Here is a 17,357-nt window from a genome sequence, read left to right on the forward strand (position 1 = left end):
GCTTACATTCTATGTAATTTCTCAGTGTAACAGTTTCTTATATAACCACACCCCTCACTATGTATCATCTCTCTCACATTCCCCCACATTGTAAACCTCAATAGTGTACAACACAACTTAGCGTAAAACTCCTGTATATCCCACATCACACTACAACTACTTGCACTTATATAACAACTTTAACTTAGAAAACACTCAAAGCACTTCACAGAGACATAATCAAACAAAAATGGATGCCGTGTCAGAGAAGGAAACATTAGGAGAGGGTGACCAAATGCTTGGTCAAAGAGGTGGGTTTTAAGGAGGGTTTTAAAGGAGCAGAGAGAGTGGAGAGGTGGCAGGGTTTGTGTTGGGATTCAGGAACGTGGGGCCTAGACAGCTGAAGGCATAGCCGCCAATGATGGGGCGAAGGTTGAATTCCCTATTGGATTCATTAGTGACTATCTCATATTTATGACCCCTAGTTCTGGTGTTCCCTGCAACCAAACCTTTGAGGCCAGAGTCAGAGGAACGGCGAGTACTGGGAGCTGCAGGGCTGGAGGAACGGCATGGCCATGAAGGGATTTAAGCAAAGATGAAAATTTTAAATTGGAGGTTTTGGGGACTGGGAATCAATGTAGGACAACAAGGACAGGAGTGATGGATGAATGGGGCTTGGTGATGGATAGAACATGGGGAGAGGAGTTTTAGTTAAGCTGCAGTTTACGGAGGATCAGAAACCGGCCAGGAGAGCATTGGAATAGTCGAGTCTGGTGGTGACAAAGGCATGATGAGAGTTTCAACAATAGATGGGCTGAGGCAGGAGAAGAGTCAGGCAATGCTATGCAGATAGAGGTAGGCTGGGCAAGAGGGAGCATGTAAATCAGAAAAAGGGGCAGGCCAAGGATAGATCCCTGGGGGACTCCAGAGGTAATGGTGCAGGAGTGGGAAGAGAAGCCATTGTTGGAGATAAGCTGACTATGATTGGATAAGTAAGAGTGGAACCACTGAGTCCCACTGAGCTGGACAAGGAGAGAAGAGGCATTGGAGGAGGATGATGTGGTCAATCATGTCAAGGCTGCAGAGAGGTTGAAGTGGACAAGGAGGGAAAACCCACTACAATCACAGTCACACGTAGGATGTCATTTGTGACTTGATTAGGGTTGCTTCAGTGCTGTGGTGGGGCGCAAAGCTGATGGGAGATATTCAAACAGGCAGTTGAGGGAAAGATGGGCACAGATTTGGGAGGCAACAACATGTTTAAGGACTTTGGAGGTGAAAGAGACATTGGAGATAGGGTGGTAGTTTGTAAGGAAAGAGGGGTCGAGGATGTTTTTTTTGAGAAAAGGGTGATGATAGCGGTTTTGAAAAGGACCTGAGGAGGCCGGATTATTTACAATGTCAGCTAGCATGGGAGTCAGGAAGGGAAGGTTGGGTGGTCAGGGGAATGGGCTCAAGGGAGCTCGAGGTGGGTCTCATAGACAAAATAAACTAGGAAAGTGCATGAGGAGACAGGAGAGAAACTAGAGAAAGACATGTGATTGGGACCAGGACAGGGTGAAATCTGGCAGGAGTTTTGGCTTGATAGCCAAGGGGAAGGGGGGAAAACAGCCAAGATAGTTGAATGGATGTTCTCAATCTTAGTGACCTAAAGAAGTCCATGAGTTCCTCGCACTTCTTGTTGGAGGTGACAGCGGAAGACAGTGGAAGGGGCAGGGTAAAGAGGTATAAGGAGATGGTTACTAGTGGAGGAAAGAAGCAGGGACTTATCTTTACTGTCCAGGATAATCCTAGATAAGGAGGCGGTTTTGGCAGTGAGGCCTGATTGTGCTTGTTGTGATCTAGCCACAACTGCTAATGGATGGCTCAAGTCTGCACGCCTTGAACTTGAGGGAGCAAAGATTGGGCCCATACCACGGGGAATGATCAGGATAGGAGAGAGTAAAGGTTTTACTGGGCACAAGGGCATCAAAGGTAGAAGTGAGGAGTAGTTGAGCAGATCTAGGGCTGCAGACGTACTGTGGCAAATAGAAGGTCAAAATCTAGAAAGGAAAGATATTGAGGCTACAGGAAGGGTAATGAGACCTTAAAAAGGATATAATACAGATACATTATGATGCTATCTGGTGTGAGGAAATACAAATACAAAGAAAGACTTGAACAATTGAGTTGTTTTTCATTAGAACATTAGAGATTATGGGTAGATAAGATAGAATTGCTTAACATTATGACGGGGTAGATAGAAGCAGACTGTTTCCAGTAGTTGAGGGATCTAGAATGAGGAGCCAGAAATACAAGATTAAATGTTAACAGATTTAGAACAAAGCAAGGGAAACTTCTTAGTAGTTCCATATATTATGGAACAGTTCCTGCAGATTGGAGGGTGGCAAATGTAACCTCACTATTTAAAAAAGGAGGGAGAGAGAAAACAGGGAACTACAGACCGGTTAGCCTAACATCAGGAGTAGGGAAAATACTCGAGTATATTATGAAAGATGTGATAACAGAACACTTAGAAAATATCAACAGGATTAGACAAAGTCAACATGGATTTATGAAAGAGAATTCGTGTTTGACAAACCTACTGGAGTTTTTTGAGGATGTAACTGGTAGAATAGATAAGGGAGAACCAGTGGATGTGGTGTATTTGGATTTTCAGATGGCCTTTGATAAAGTCCCAATTAAGAGGTTATTGTGCAAAATTAAAGCACATAGGATTGGGGGTAATATACTGACATGGATTGAAAATTGGTTAACAGACAGGAAACAGAGTGTAGGAAAAAATGGGTCTTTTTCGGGGTGGCAGGCGGTGACTAGTGGGGTACCGCAGGGATCAGTGCTTGGGCCCCAGCTATTCACAATCTATATCAATGATTTGGATGAGGGAACCAAATGTAATATTTCCAAGTTTGCTGATGACACAAAACTAGGTGGGATTGTGGGTTGTGAGGAGGATGCAAAGAGGCTTCAAGGCAATTTAGACAAGTTGAGTGAGTGGGCAAATACATAGTAGATGCAGTATAACAGGATAAATGTAAAGTTATCCACTTCGCAAGGAAAAACAGAAAGGCAGATATTATTTAAATGGTGATAGATTGGGAAATGTTGATGTACAAAGGGACCTGGGTGTCCTTGTACACCAGTCACTGAAAGCAAACATGCAGGTGCAGCAAGCAGTTAGGAAGGCAAATGATATGTTGGCCTTCATTGCAAGAGGATTTGAGTACAGGAGCAAGGATGTCTTACTACAGTTATACAGGGCCTTGATGAGACTACACCTGGAGTTTGTGTGCAGTTTTGGTCTCCTTACCTAAGAAAGGATATACTTGCCATAGAGGGAGTGCAGCGAAGGTTCACCAGATTGATTCCTGGGATGGCAGGACTCAGTCGTATGAGGAGAGATTGGGTCAACTAGGCCTGTATTCAGTAGAGTTTAGAAGAATGAGAGGGAATCTCATTGAAACATATAAAATTCTGACAGGGCTAGACAGACTGGATGCAGGGAGGATATTTCCCCTGGCTGGAGGGCCTAGAATGAGGGGTCACAGTCTCAGGAGACGGGGTAGGACATTTAGGACAGATGAGGAGAAATTTCTTCACTCAGAGGGTGGTGAACCTGTGGAATTCTCTACCACAGAAGGCTGTGGAGGCTAAGTCACTGAATATATTTAAGAGGGTGATAGATAGATTTCTAGACACAAAAGGCATCAAGGGGCATGGGGAGGGAGCAGGAATATGGTATTGAGATAGAGGATCAACCATGATCATTTGGAGGGAGATGACCGCAGGGGTCCCCTGCGGTCATCTCCCTCCAAAACAGGTATACCGTTTTGGATACTGTTGGCGGAGATGGCTCACCAGGGGAAGGTGGCAGTGGCCAGGTTCATGGCACCGTGGCTGGCTCTGCTGCACAGGAGGGCAGGAAAAAGAGTGGCAGAGCTATAGTGATAGGGGACTCGATTGTAAGGGGAATAGACAGGCGTTTCTGCGGACGCAACCGAGACTCCAGGATGGTATGTTGCCTCCCTGGTGCAAGGGTCAAGGATGTCTCGGAGCGGCTGCAGGACATTCTGGAGGGGGAGGGTGAACAGCCAGTTGTCGTGGTGCATATAGGCACCAACGATATAGGTAAAAAACAGGATGAGGTCCTACAAGCTGAATTTAGGGAGTTAGGAGTTAAACTAAAGAGTAGGACCTCAAAGGTAGTAATCTCAGGATTGCTACCAGTGCCACGGGCTAGTCAGAGTAGGAATGACAGGATAGCTAAGATGAATACGTGGCTTGAGAGATGGTGCAAGAGGGAGGGATTCAAATTCCTGGGCCATTGGAACCGGTTCTGGGGGAGGTGGGACCAGTACAAATTGGACGGTCTGCATCTGGGCAGGACTGGAACCAATGTCCTAGGGGGAGTGTTTGCTAGTGCTGTTGGGGAGGGTTTAAACTAATGTGGCAGGGGGATGGGAACCGATGCAGGAAGTCAGTGGGAAATAAAGTGGTGACAGAAACAAAATGCAGTAAGGGAGAGTGTACAGAACATGACCGGACAGATGGTCTGAGAAAGCAGGGCAAAGACCAAGGGAAGACTAGATTAAACTGCATTTATTTCAATGCAAGAAGTCTGATGGGCAAGGCAGATGAACTCAGGGCATGGATGGGTACATGGGACTGGGATGTTATAGCTATTACTGAAACATGGCTAAGGGAGGGGCAGGACTGGCAGCTCAATGTTCCAGGGTACAGATGCTATAGGAAAGATAGAGCAGGAGGTAAGAGAGGAGGGGGAGTTGCGTTCTTGATTAGGGAGAACATCACGGCAGTAGTGAGAGGGGATATATCCGAGGGTTCGCCCACTGAGTCCATATGGGTAGAACTGAAAAATAAGAAGGGAGAGATCACTTTGATAGGATTGTACTACAGACCCCCAAATAGTCAACGGGAAATTGAGGAGCAAATATGTAAGGAGATTACAGACAGCTGCAAGAAAAATAGAGTGGTAATAGTAGGGGACTTTAACTTTCCCAACATTGACTGGGACAGCCATAGCATTAGGGGCTTGGATGGAGAGAAATTTGTTGAGTGTATTCAGGAGGAATTTCTCATTCAGTATGTGGATGGCCCGACTAGAGAGGGGGCAAAACTTGACCTCCTCTTGGGAAATAAGGAAGGGCAGGTGACAGAAGTGTTAGTGAGGGATCACTTTGGGACCAGTGATCATAATTCCATTAGTTTTAAGATAGCTATGGAGAAGGATAGGTCTGGCCCAAAAGTTAAAATTCTAAATTGGGGAAAGGCCAATTTTGATGGTATTAGACAGGAACTTTCAGAAGTTGATTGGGAGAGTCTGTTGGCAGGCAAAGGGACGTCTGGTAAGTGGGAGGCTTTCAAAAGTGTGTTAACCAGGGTTCAGTGTAAGCACATTCCTTATAAAGTGAAGGGCAAGGCTGGTAGAAGTAGGGAACCTTGGATGACTCGGGAGATTGAGGCACTAGTCAAAAATAAGAAGGAGGCATATGACATGCATAGGCAGCTGGGATCAAGTGGATCCCTTGAAGAGTATAGAGATTGCCGGAGTAGAGTTAAGAGAGAAATCAGGAGGGCAAAAAGGGGATATGAGATTGCTTTGGCAGATCAGGCAAAGGTGAATCCAAAGAGCTTCTACAAATACATAAAGGGCAAAAGGGTAACAAGGGAGAGAGTAGGGCCTCTTAAGGATCAACAAGGTCATCTATGTGCGGAACCACAAGAGATGGGTGAGATCCTGAATGAATATTTCACATCGGTATTTACGGTTGAGAAAGGCATGGATGTTAGGGAACTTGGGGAAATAAATAGTGATGTCTTGAGGAGTGTACATATTACAGAGAGGGAGGTGCTGGAAGTCTTAACGCGCATCAAGGTAGATAAATCTCCGGGACCTGATGAAATGTATCCCAGGACGTTATGGGAGGTTAGGGAGGAAATTGCGGGTCCCCTAGCAGAGATATTTGAATCATCCACCGCTACAGGTGAGGTGCCTGAAGATTGGAGGGTAGCAAATGTTGTGCCTTTGTTTAAGAAGGGCGGCAGGGAAAAGCCTGGGAACTACAGACCAGTGAGCCTGACATCTGTAGTGGGTAAGTTGTTAGAGGGTATTCTGAGGGACAGAATCTACAGGCATTTGGAGAGGCAGGGACTAATTAGGAACAGTCAGCATGGTTTTGTGAGAGGAAAATCATGTCTCACGAATTTGATTGAGTTTTTTGAAGGGGTAACCAAGAAGATAGATGAGGGCTGTGCAGTAGACGTGGTCTACATGGACTTCAGCAAAGCATTTGACAAGGTACCGCATGGTAGGTTGTTACATAAGGTTAAATCTCATGGGATCCAAGGTGAGGTAGCCAATTGGATACAAAATTGGCTTGACGACAGAAGACAGAGGGTGGTTGTCGAGGGTTGTTTTTCAAACTGGATGCCTGTGTCCAGCGGTGTGCCTCAGGGATCGGTGCTGGGTCCGCTGTTATTTGTTATTTATATTAATGATTTGGATGAGAATTTAGGAGGCATGGTTAGTAAGTTTGCAGATGACACCAAGATTGGTGGCATTGTGGACAGTGAAGAAGGTTATCTAGGATTGCAACGGGATCTTGATAAATTGGGCCAGTGGGCCGATGAATGGCAGATGGAGTTTAATTTAGATAAATGTGAGGTGATGCATTTTGGTAGATCGAATCGGGCCAGGACCTACTCCGTTAATGGTAGGGCGTTGGGGAGAGTTATAGAACAAAGAGATCTAGGAGTACAGATTCATAGCTCCTTGAAAGTGGAGTCACAGGTGGATAGGGTGGTGAAGAAGGCATTCAGCATGCTTGGTTTCATTGGTCAGAACATTGAATGCAGGAGTTGGGATGTCTTGTTGAAGTTGTACAGGGCATTGGTGAGGCCACACCTGGAGTACTGTGTACAGTTCTGGTCACCCTATTATAGAAAGGATATTATTAAACTAGAAAGAGTGCAGAAAAGATTTACTAGGATGCTACCGGGACTTGATGGTTTGACTTACAGGGACTTTATTCCCTGGAGAGTAGGAGGTTAAGGGGTGATCTTATAGAAGTCTATAAAATAATGAGGGGCATAGATAAGGTCGATAGTCAAAATCTTTTCCCAAAGGTAGGGGAGTCTATAACGAGGGGGCACAGATTTAAGGTGAGAGGGGAGAGATACAAAAGGATCCAGAGGGGCAATTTTTTCACTCAAAGGGTGGTGAGTGTCTGGAACGAGCTGCCAGAGGCAGTAGTAGAGGCGGGTACAATTTTGTCTTTTAAAAAGCATTTGGACAGTTACATGGGGAAGATGGGTATCGAGGGATATGGGCCAAGTGCAGGCAATTGGGACTAGCTTAGTGGTATAAACTGGGCGACATGGACATGTTGGGCCGAAGGGCCTGTTTCCATGTTGTAACTTCTATGATTCTATGATTCTATGAATGGTGGAGCAGGCTCGAAGGGCCAAATGGCCTAGTCCTGCTCCTATTTTCTATGTTTCAATGTTTCTTTATACACGGAGTTGTGAGGCTGTGGAATTCACTCCCAGGGTTAGAGGTTGAGACAGAAAGTATATCAACATTCAAGAATAGGTTAGATAGGTGGATAAAGGAAAAGGGGATAAAAGGATATGGGAACAGGGTGGGTAAATGTTTGCTCATGTGGAGGGTAAACACTGACATGGACTGGTTGGGCTGAATGGCCTGTTTCCACATTATAACTTCTTTGTACTTCTATGTATTTCTCATTGTAATACTACTGTTATACTCCACACTTTCTGCTATGACACTTTGTCAGATTGTACCCCCTCACTGTAACATTCTCTATAAAACCTCACAACCCTCAATGTAATATTCTGATAAACCCACATTTCTCACTGTAACACTCTCTGATGGAACCCCACCCCCAGTCTAACTGTCTGTGATATACTCAACATCCCTCCAATACTCACTGTCTGGGCTCACACATGAAGGATGGCTGTTTGAGTGGGGCGCCAGAGTGTGCCCAGTGCCAGTGCAACTTTCCGCCAGCATAAATTAGTGCCTTCAGGAGAATCAGGGAATAAAAAAAGCTCATTTAAAATAAACAGCAAATCAAAAGCAAAACTGTGCCCAAGTTATTAAACAGGATGGAGTCACCACATTCTAAGACCAAATAGGAAAAACGACTAAGCCCAAGCCACCTTCCTGCCAATCATGGCAACTGGCTGTTAGGTCTCAACCCTGCCTTTTCCTGTTCAGCCTGCTGCCATCCACCAAGGAGAGACTTCAACACTTTATACAGAGCACTACCTAATTGTACACAACCACCTGTGTCCCTGTCTACATATACTTCGCAATCCAATTGACCTTCTGCCTACTATGGTGTATCCACATAACCAAACCTTATAGATGACAACAGATTTGGTTTTAAAATTTAAATAAAGTACTGAAATCATTTATTGCAAGTTTTTTCCTTATGTCTAATTTTCTTTCCTCTCCTGAAGACGCTGACTCTTCTCTACTGAAGACACAGATAGGGTCCTGTTCCACTGATATCTAACAACCTTCTCAGCTCATTCCTTATGTTTGAAACTAGACAATGAGAGTTGGCAAGGTATTTGACCATGAGGACCATCACAGCTGAGCAAAATTCTGTCCTCACCTGATAACCACACATGTTAACTTTGCAGCAGAGATCACTGGATTACAATCGATAATGAGAGCCTGGGTTGATTTATTTTCCCCCTCTCTAGCCCAAGGGAGTGGAAACTAATTGTAGTGTTCCAACTGCTGCCCTGACTTTAATCAGCTAACTCAGCACAGACCAGGAACACAACTTTATAATTTCCTTGTCTGTATAATTTACATTATGCATTGGTTCACTGAGCCATCAGGAGACTTGGGCTACATATCGAAATCGCATTAATTACTGACCCTTATGATAAGGGATGTTGTAGTTTAACTGATGATGGAGTAAGGGACTTTGACCAATTAACACACCTAGTACTTATCCAGCTCCCTCTGTATTCGTTACATCCCAGCACACTGGGATATTCAGGGTAACCTCAGCAACTGAATCACTTGAACTGTAATGTTCGAATATATGATTTTTTTTTTCTCTCCTTTTCTTTTCAGATCAGACATACTGCTGAGTTTCTAACTGAAATCCCAGACTGCCAGCTTTCAGTGTACAGCAAGAAAAGAAAAAAGCTGGATTACCTCCAAAATGAACAGCACCAGGACAGAGAGAGTACTGTGCACAGACTCCATTACTACATTTTTTATAGGCTACGTGTTGGAGTAACAAAAAATAATAATAATAAACAGTTCAGTGTGAATTCCTGCTCAATGAACATTCCCATTAAACAGCAAGAATATTGTGAAGTAGGGGGCCAGCTCCATAGACCAAATATTCAACATCAATGTTTGCATTCTCAAAAGAAATAAACCTGGAATGTACATGTTATATATATTAGCACTGAGTCAAATGTTTATATTGTATATAGCTTGGAATAATTCAGGGGAATGATCTGAAATCTTTTTCCACATTCAAAGGAAATGTCGTCACCTACAGTTTCTTTCCACTACCCACCTTTCTCACCTCTACACCGACTATCAAGCACTCCCAGGTCACGTACAGCATGGGTTTGAGAAGTTAAATAGCAAAAGATTATTTCCATTGATCACTAAATTGATAACAAGGAGTAAAGGGGGAGAGTTAGATACAGATGAGAATTCAGGTGTAGCTCTCTTCAAGCTTCTCATCAAGCACTCCCAAATCAAGTACAACACAGATTAGATGCAGAGTAAAGTACTCTCCACGCTGCCCCCATCAAGCACTAAGTCATTTGAACTCTTTTAGGAAATTACTAAGCATCTAGACACGGCAGTGGGCATGATACTGCGCACATGATTTTCCGATATGTGGCCCCGGAAGGTGAGGCTCCGTCCTGGGAGCATGCAAACTGGAAATTTACCCTTAGGAGTATTTAAATGTTTCTCAGATAAGGGTTTCATAAAGCTTCGAAGTATCACATAAGAGACTTGTTATGTGATTTAAAGCCTATGGTAGCAAATGTAATGTGGCAGCATGAAAAGAGGGATAGCTGAAAGAGAATGCATAGAAGGATGGAAAATCACACACATAATTTCCCAATATGCACTATCATTGGGCAAGGTTCTGTGGCGGGAGTGCAAGTGAAAAAGTTCTCCTTTAAACAGACGTTTCTCAGATTGGTAAAATGTAGCCAATGGGGTACCCAGAATTCAATATTGGGACCTTTCTTGATCTCCATATACATAAATGATATGGACATGATTGTCCTTTATGACCCTCCTTAAAACCCAACTCTTTGTTGTTTTTAACATTCCAGGGAGAATATTAAAGTTTGTAATTTCTGTACATATATCGCTCATACTGAGAAATGTTCTTTAACTGTTTAATGTTTAATAAACCTAGTTGATAGCCGAAACCATAGTTTGATGATGCTTTCTCTTCCACCTACTGAAACTAAGGACATCATGTGACAGTATGTGCTATATCCAATAAACAAAGTATAGTGACAGGATTCTCTGTTTGACCCCTGGGTCTCGCTACATTTAACTAGGTATTGGATAGGTACAGGAACAGTCTGTTTTGCAGAGGACATGAGGTCTACATAGAAATATAGAAAATAGGAGCAAGAGTAGGCCATTTGGCTCTTCGGGCCTGCTCCGCCATTCAAAATGATCATGGCTGATCGTCTAACTCAGTATCCTGTTCCTGCTTTTTCCCCTTGATCCCTTTAGCATTAAGAAATATATCTATTGCCTTCTTGAATACATCAAATAACTTGGCCTCTACTGCCTTCTGTGGTAGAGAATTTCACAGGTTCACCACCCTTTGAGTGAATAAATTTCTCCTCATCTCAGTTCTAAATGGCATAATCCGCATCCTGAGACTGTGACCCCTGGTTCTGGATTCCCCAGCCATCGGGAACATCCTCCCTGCATCTAGTCTGTCTAGTCCTGTTAGAATTTTATATGTTTCGATGAGATCACCTCTCATTCTTCTAAACTCTAGTGAATATAGGCCTAGTCGACCCAATCCCTCCTCATATGTCAGTCCTGCCATCCCAGGAATCATTGCACTTCATTGCACTCCCTCCATGGCAAGGACATGCTTCCTCAGATAAGGAGACCAAAACTGCACACAATATTCCAGATGTGGTCTCACCAAGGCCCTGTATAACTGCAGTAAGACATCCCTGCTCCTGTACTCAAATCCTCTTGCAATGAAGGCCAATATACCATTCGCCTTTCTAACTGCTTGCTGCACCTGAATGCTCGCTTTCAGCGACTGGTGTACAAGGACACCCAGGTCTCGTTGTACCTCCCCTTTTTCCCAAGCTATCACCATTCAGATAATAATCTGCCTTTCTGTTTTTACAAACAAAGTGGATAACCTCACATTTATCCATGTTATACTGCATCTGCCATGTTCTTGCCCACTCACCCAACTTGTCTAAATCACATTGGAGCCTCTTTGCATCCTCCTCACAGCTCACATTCCACCCCAGCTTTGTGTCGTCTGCAAACTTGAAAATGATACATTTAGTTCCCTCATCCAAATCATTGATATATATTGTGAATAGCTGGGGCCCAAGCACTGATCCCTGCGGTACCCCACTAGTCACTGCCTGCCACCCGGAAAAAGACCCATTTATTCCTAATCTCTGTTTCCTGTCTGTCAACCAATTCTCAATCCATGCCAGTATACTCCCCCCAATCCCATGTGCTTTAATTTTGCACACTAACCTCTCATGTGGGACCTTATCAAAAGCCTTCTGAAAATCCAAGTACACCACATCCACTGGTTCTCCCCTATCTATTCGACTCGTTACCTCCTCAAAAAACTCCAGTAGATTTGTTAAGCATGATTTCCCTTTCATAAACGCATGCTGACTTTGTCCAATCCCGTTAATGCCCTCCAAGTGTTCTGTTATCACATCTTTTATAATAGACTCTAGCATTTTCCCCACTACTGATGTTAAGCTAACTGGTCTGTAATTCGCTGTTTTTTCTCTCCCTCCTTTCTTAAATAGTGGGGTTACATTTGCCACCCTCCAATCTGTAGGAACTGTTCCAGAGTCTATAGAATTTTGGAAGATGATCACCAATGCATCCACTATTTCCAGGGCCACTTCCTTTAGTACTCTGGGATGTCGATTATCAGGTTCTGGGGATTTGTCAGCCTTTAGCCCCATTAATTTCCCTAGCGCTATTTTTTTACTAATATTGGTTTCCTTCAGTTCCTCCCTCTCACTCGACCCTTGGTTCCCTAACATTTATGGGAGGTTATTTGTGTCCTCCTTTGTGAAGACAGAACCAAAGTATGTGTTTAATTGTTCTGCCATTTCTTTGTTCCCCGTTATAATTTCTCCCATTTCTGACTGTAAGCTTATGGAAGTGGTCAGTGACAATGACCCCAAGGAAATCCAAAAATGTTACGGCTTGGCACATTTGGTAGCCATCCCACCTCTAGATTCCACAGCACCATTCAAAAAAGAGCAGAGAGTTCTCCTAGTGCCCTGGCCACTCCCTCTACCTCCTGGAGAATTTCAAACAAGAATACTTTATATGTTGTGAATAAGCCAATGTCTCACCAACAAGACACCTTCATAACTATCAGAGAACCACAAGCCAGACTCTGAAGCTGGGAGTCAAATTCTCTAGACAGCACAGAGCCTTCATCAGAATACAGGATGTAATATTTGTTCAGCAGCAATAAGAATTATTGAGTCAGGTAGCAACCCACTTTAAAAAAAAAACTTGCTTGATGTTTCAGTTTATAATGCATGGCAATCTCAAATTTTCTGTGGATTTGTCCCCTGCCAATTTTCTTCCCTCTTCTAAAGTTGCTAACTCCTGCTGTGGTATGGTTGCATAGGCCCTGGTCAACCTCTGGTACCATTCTTCAAGTGTGAGTGCTGTGCAGTAAATGTCAGCAGGCTTAGCGAGTGTAAGGAATAGTACAGCCAAGTCTGATCCTGTCCTGACCCGACTTTCATCTTTATGTGCACTTTCTAGCAGGGACCACTGGATAGCAATCAGGGCAAGAAGTCTGGCTGATTATTTCCCCTCCCTATTCCTGGGGCCATAAGGACAATGACAGCAGCGCTACCAAAATTCCAATGAGATTGGCTCACCTCAGCACAAAGCAGGGAGCAACCTTGGAATCCTGGAACGTGTTACCTGTTCAGTTAGAAGACAGCAGACTAGTCAAGCACACAGTGGTACAGTCAGAAATCAGTAAACAGCAATAACTGTGCTGGGACATTCATCTGAGTCACTGCTATAATCAAATGTTGATTACCACATCAGCAGGTGTCTGGGTGAATCATTCACATACAGATCCCTCAAACACAGCTTTCAAGGTCTGGGACCTGGGGGCAAGAGACTGTTTCAAGAACTTTGATTATAAAGGTATTAGACACCAATGTACCAATAAATTTCTCTCTCCCTTTCCTTTCCTGTGTCTTTCTTTTTCCCTCGGTCTCCTGTCTGCCTCCTCACCCTCTCTCCTCTGTGTCCTGTGTCTCGCCTCTTCTCCATTCCCTTCCTCCCTTTCCTCTCTGCTGTCTGTCCTCTTTCCTCCTTTTTTCTCCCTCATGCTCATTTCTTCTCTTTGGCTTTCCTATTTCCTTCCTTTCCTCTGTCTCTCTTCTCCCTTTTCTCTGGCTCCTCTCCCTCCTTTTAAATCTCTTTCTCTTTTTTTTCTCTTTGCCCCTCTTTCTCCCTTCCCTTCTCCTTGTCTGTACTTCTAGTGGCCAATATTATGAAATCGTGCTCCCACCAGGGACGTGTGTTGGGATATCATGGGCAAGCTCCTGATTTTTTTTGCCCATTAAAATGGAAGCGCACCCACAATTTCTCAATACATACTGCCAGCGGATGAGTTCCAGGAAAACACATTCGTAAAATCATCCCTATGTATTTCTATTTGTTATACTTCTATTTCTTAATATAAATACACAGTGTGGGCGGGGGGGAACCACACTAGTGCTCCAAAGCACTGTGAAATGGAATTGTAGAATAACAGTTCCTGTCAGCAATCTCCTATATATGGCCAGCTCCTGATCTCATTTGAGCAGTCAAGGTACAGCCCTGAGCAGTAGTTCAGGGATATCTCAGAAGGAAATAACATTTGTGAGGACAGTCACCCTTCAGCTTACTCTGAAGTATCTCCTAGCAACTCGCTCAAGAGGCCTGCATTGCATCACAAAAGGATATTTGATATTTGTTATTGCTGCTAACAAATGGCAGAACCATCATTTTCTAGGCTGGAATGGTTGGGATCCCTGTCTCCAAATGACAAGAGGAATCCATCCTCACATGTTGTACTCAGCTAACTTATTTATTTTAAGGACCATACACCCTCTTTGGAGGAGATATCAGTGAAAATTGTCATTCTAAATCTTAGCAGTTTTGCAAGACCAGACTGTGTACACGTACATCTTGTAACACACAGAGCAGTCTTCATTGAGCAACTGAGATATGTAACAGGACTGACAAGTGCTACTGGAAGAATCGATATGCCAGGAGATTTAAATATCCTATCCTTTAAAAATATTTTTGCTGGCAATAAGCCACAGAGCTGTAGAAGTTTAAACTTGCTCTGAGACAGGCAATTTTTAGCAATTTAAAGCTGGAAACGATGGAGGGGCAGCAGATCCACTCACAATATCGTCATCCTTCAGATTGCAGGTTATTGAGTTTATAGATTATTAACTCAACATTGTAAGCGAATTGTTGAGTTACAGACTCAATTCAAACTCTGTGCTAATTGAAGTAAATATTTTCATATTTCTGCCCTTAACTTATTTGTAATATTAAATCAAATGAGGGACTTGTGCAGATGGGATGGATGGGGAGCAGAGTGCTCACAATATTCCAAAAATGATAAAATCTAAAACGGAGATCCAAATTTTACAATATAATTTGTAACAATCTGTCTCACTGACAAGCAAGATGATGAGACCCGTGGCAATCTCAGAGACTGACATGCAAGACAATTACTGCAGCAGCAATCATTGAGAGCATCAGACAAGACAGTGAGCGCAGCAGCAGTAATAAAGTGTTTATAAACAAGACGATGGAGTGACAGCAGTCAAGAAGAGTGATGGTAAGGAGAGTTGCAGTGATGGAGAGTGACAGGCTAGTAATCCAGGTAATACAATCAGTGCAGTAGCAATCACTGAAAGTGACAGGGACAACAAGGACAGCAGCAGTTACAGGGAGTAATGGACGAGTCAGTAAGAGTGGCTGCAGCTGTGAAGAGTGAGATTTGAGACACAAGTATGGCTGCAGTTGCAGTAAGTGACAGACAAAAGAATAACAGCAGTCGCATTTGCACAAAGTGACAGACTAAATGGCAACAGCAGCTGCAATTGTGGAAAGTAACAAATGAGATGATGACATCAACTGCAGACTAGTATAGGGACAGTTCTATTCTCCACTTCCATGGACAAGTGTGACTACATCAAAGAAAAATTCCTGCTAGTTCCCACATCACGAATGTCAGAATAATTTCATCACACTGGATTGGAGTTCCCCTTTAACTGTTTTTCTGGCTGTGTTCAGTATTCACTGTTTATACAGTGCTCTGGAACTAAGGGTGGATAATTGCCACAATGCCGGAAGTGTGAGGCAAGGGAGATGGAGAAGATATGATGCCTGAAGGAGAATTTAATTCTATTTTGATATGTTACAAATGTTCAGAAGAGACAAGCAGCCGAGTACACTTTAATCTAAATAGAGCAACAAAACAGGATAAGAAATTCCTGTGCAGATTTTATCAGAACACTGCTTGCAGTATCCTGTCACCCTGAATTCATAAGTTGAAAAAAAAATCAAATGTTTTATTTTTAAATGAAAGAAATCTACAGCTACAAGGAGGATGTAAAATTGGAAAGAGAGAGCCCCGTGTTCCATGTGTGAAGTTGCTTCTCTCAGTAGTGTTACTATGGAGAGCAGCAAGAGTAGGTTCGACTGCTCCTTGCAGGGAGGATAGGAACTGCTCTTGTACGCTGCCTAGTGGTTGAAATCAGAGCAGTGTGGCAGAGGCATGTCATCCCCTGCCTGTTCTCTTGACTGACAGTAGTGCACATTGAATGGAGATACCAAGAAAGGTGGAGGGTAGAAAATGCCATTCAAAAAGTAAGTCTCACCAGTCTATCCCATTGTTGGCTCAACATCCAGTCTCTATGTCTGTATGTCAAGAATTTGTGAGGCCACAAGGATGAATGTATGGGAAATGAACATGTCACACCGGTGCAGCAGGGTCTACTCTTCTGAAAGTGGAGCTCAGGAATATTGTAGGAGCAGAGGAGAGGGAGCTTTACTCTCATCTAACCTGTGGTGTATCTAATCTGTGAATGCTAGATGTGCAATGTAGAAGCAGCTTACTCTGCATCAAACCTTTCTATACTTGACCTTGGAGTGCTTGATGGGATTGTGCAGAGCGAGCTTTGCTCTGCATCTAACCATGCTATACCAGACCTCAAAATACTCAGTACTGTCACTGGATACCAAAATGTAAAAAGTGTTCCATTGAAGAGCATTGACATCCCTCACCTTAATGAGCATAAAAAAGTTAAGATTGAAAGAATTCATGTGATTTTACCAGGCAGGAAGTATTACTATCTTCATCGTCTTGGCTCTGGTTGATGAAGTTGGCTAGGCAGCACTGCGACCTTGTAATTCCGTTTCTCAAGGTAACCTGCTGTCCAAGAGCTTCTGACACATCCCCATCCAAGTTCTCTCTCACCACCATAGGGTGGTCCTTGCAGTCTCTGTTGCTCAGATCTCCTTGCTTTATCTGAAAAGCTTCTGCAGACAAATCTGTTTGTGTTCCAACAACATACAGCTCCTCATTGATATCACTATCATTCAGGAACAAAAGACAATTTTTGGAAAAGCAAATGACGCTTGGTCTGTGTTTTACAACTTTCAAATATCTTCTAGGCACAGTCTCTGGTTCAGGGCTCAGCACCTGAGCAGACGGACAGTCCTTCCGAATCAATGCATTATCACACTCATCTTTCACATGACTGAGGCTCCTTTCTTTGGGAAGCACAATGGTATAAGTATGCTTTTCATCAACGTCTGCAGCGGTGCAGCCACTATTGGCAGCCTTCTCGGGAAAAGGCAGCTTTGCTGAGGTGACTTGGTGAGGCACCTCTAGACTTGGAATTCCAATTCTGTTATCTAGGTTCATTTTCAATCAAATGTAGATCTTCCACTCCATCCAAATGAACTCAACAGCTCTGGAAACACATTTCTTTAAGATTGTTTTTTCAGAGAGAGAGAAGACAGGTCTTTCTCACAGCCTCTCAGC

At 43.5% G+C, this 17,357-nt stretch overlaps 1 protein-coding gene across 1 annotated transcript in view; it reads right to left on the reverse strand.

Annotated features, from left to right (window-relative positions):
* Positions 1 to 16,665, reverse strand: part of stard8 (StAR related lipid transfer domain containing 8) — a 135,763-nt gene extending 119,098 nt beyond the window's left edge. Inside the window, exon 1 of the mRNA XM_067997072.1 lies at positions 16,644 to 16,665. The gene's annotated coding sequence lies outside the window, so the exon portion shown is untranslated. The remainder of the gene's footprint in view (positions 1 to 16,643) is intronic.
* Between the last annotated feature and the right edge of the window lie 692 nt (positions 16,666 to 17,357).

The sequence above is a fragment of the Heptranchias perlo genome, chromosome 15 (genome assembly GCF_035084215.1).
Source record: "Heptranchias perlo isolate sHepPer1 chromosome 15, sHepPer1.hap1, whole genome shotgun sequence".
Lineage (NCBI taxonomy): Eukaryota > Metazoa > Chordata > Chondrichthyes > Hexanchiformes > Hexanchidae > Heptranchias > Heptranchias perlo.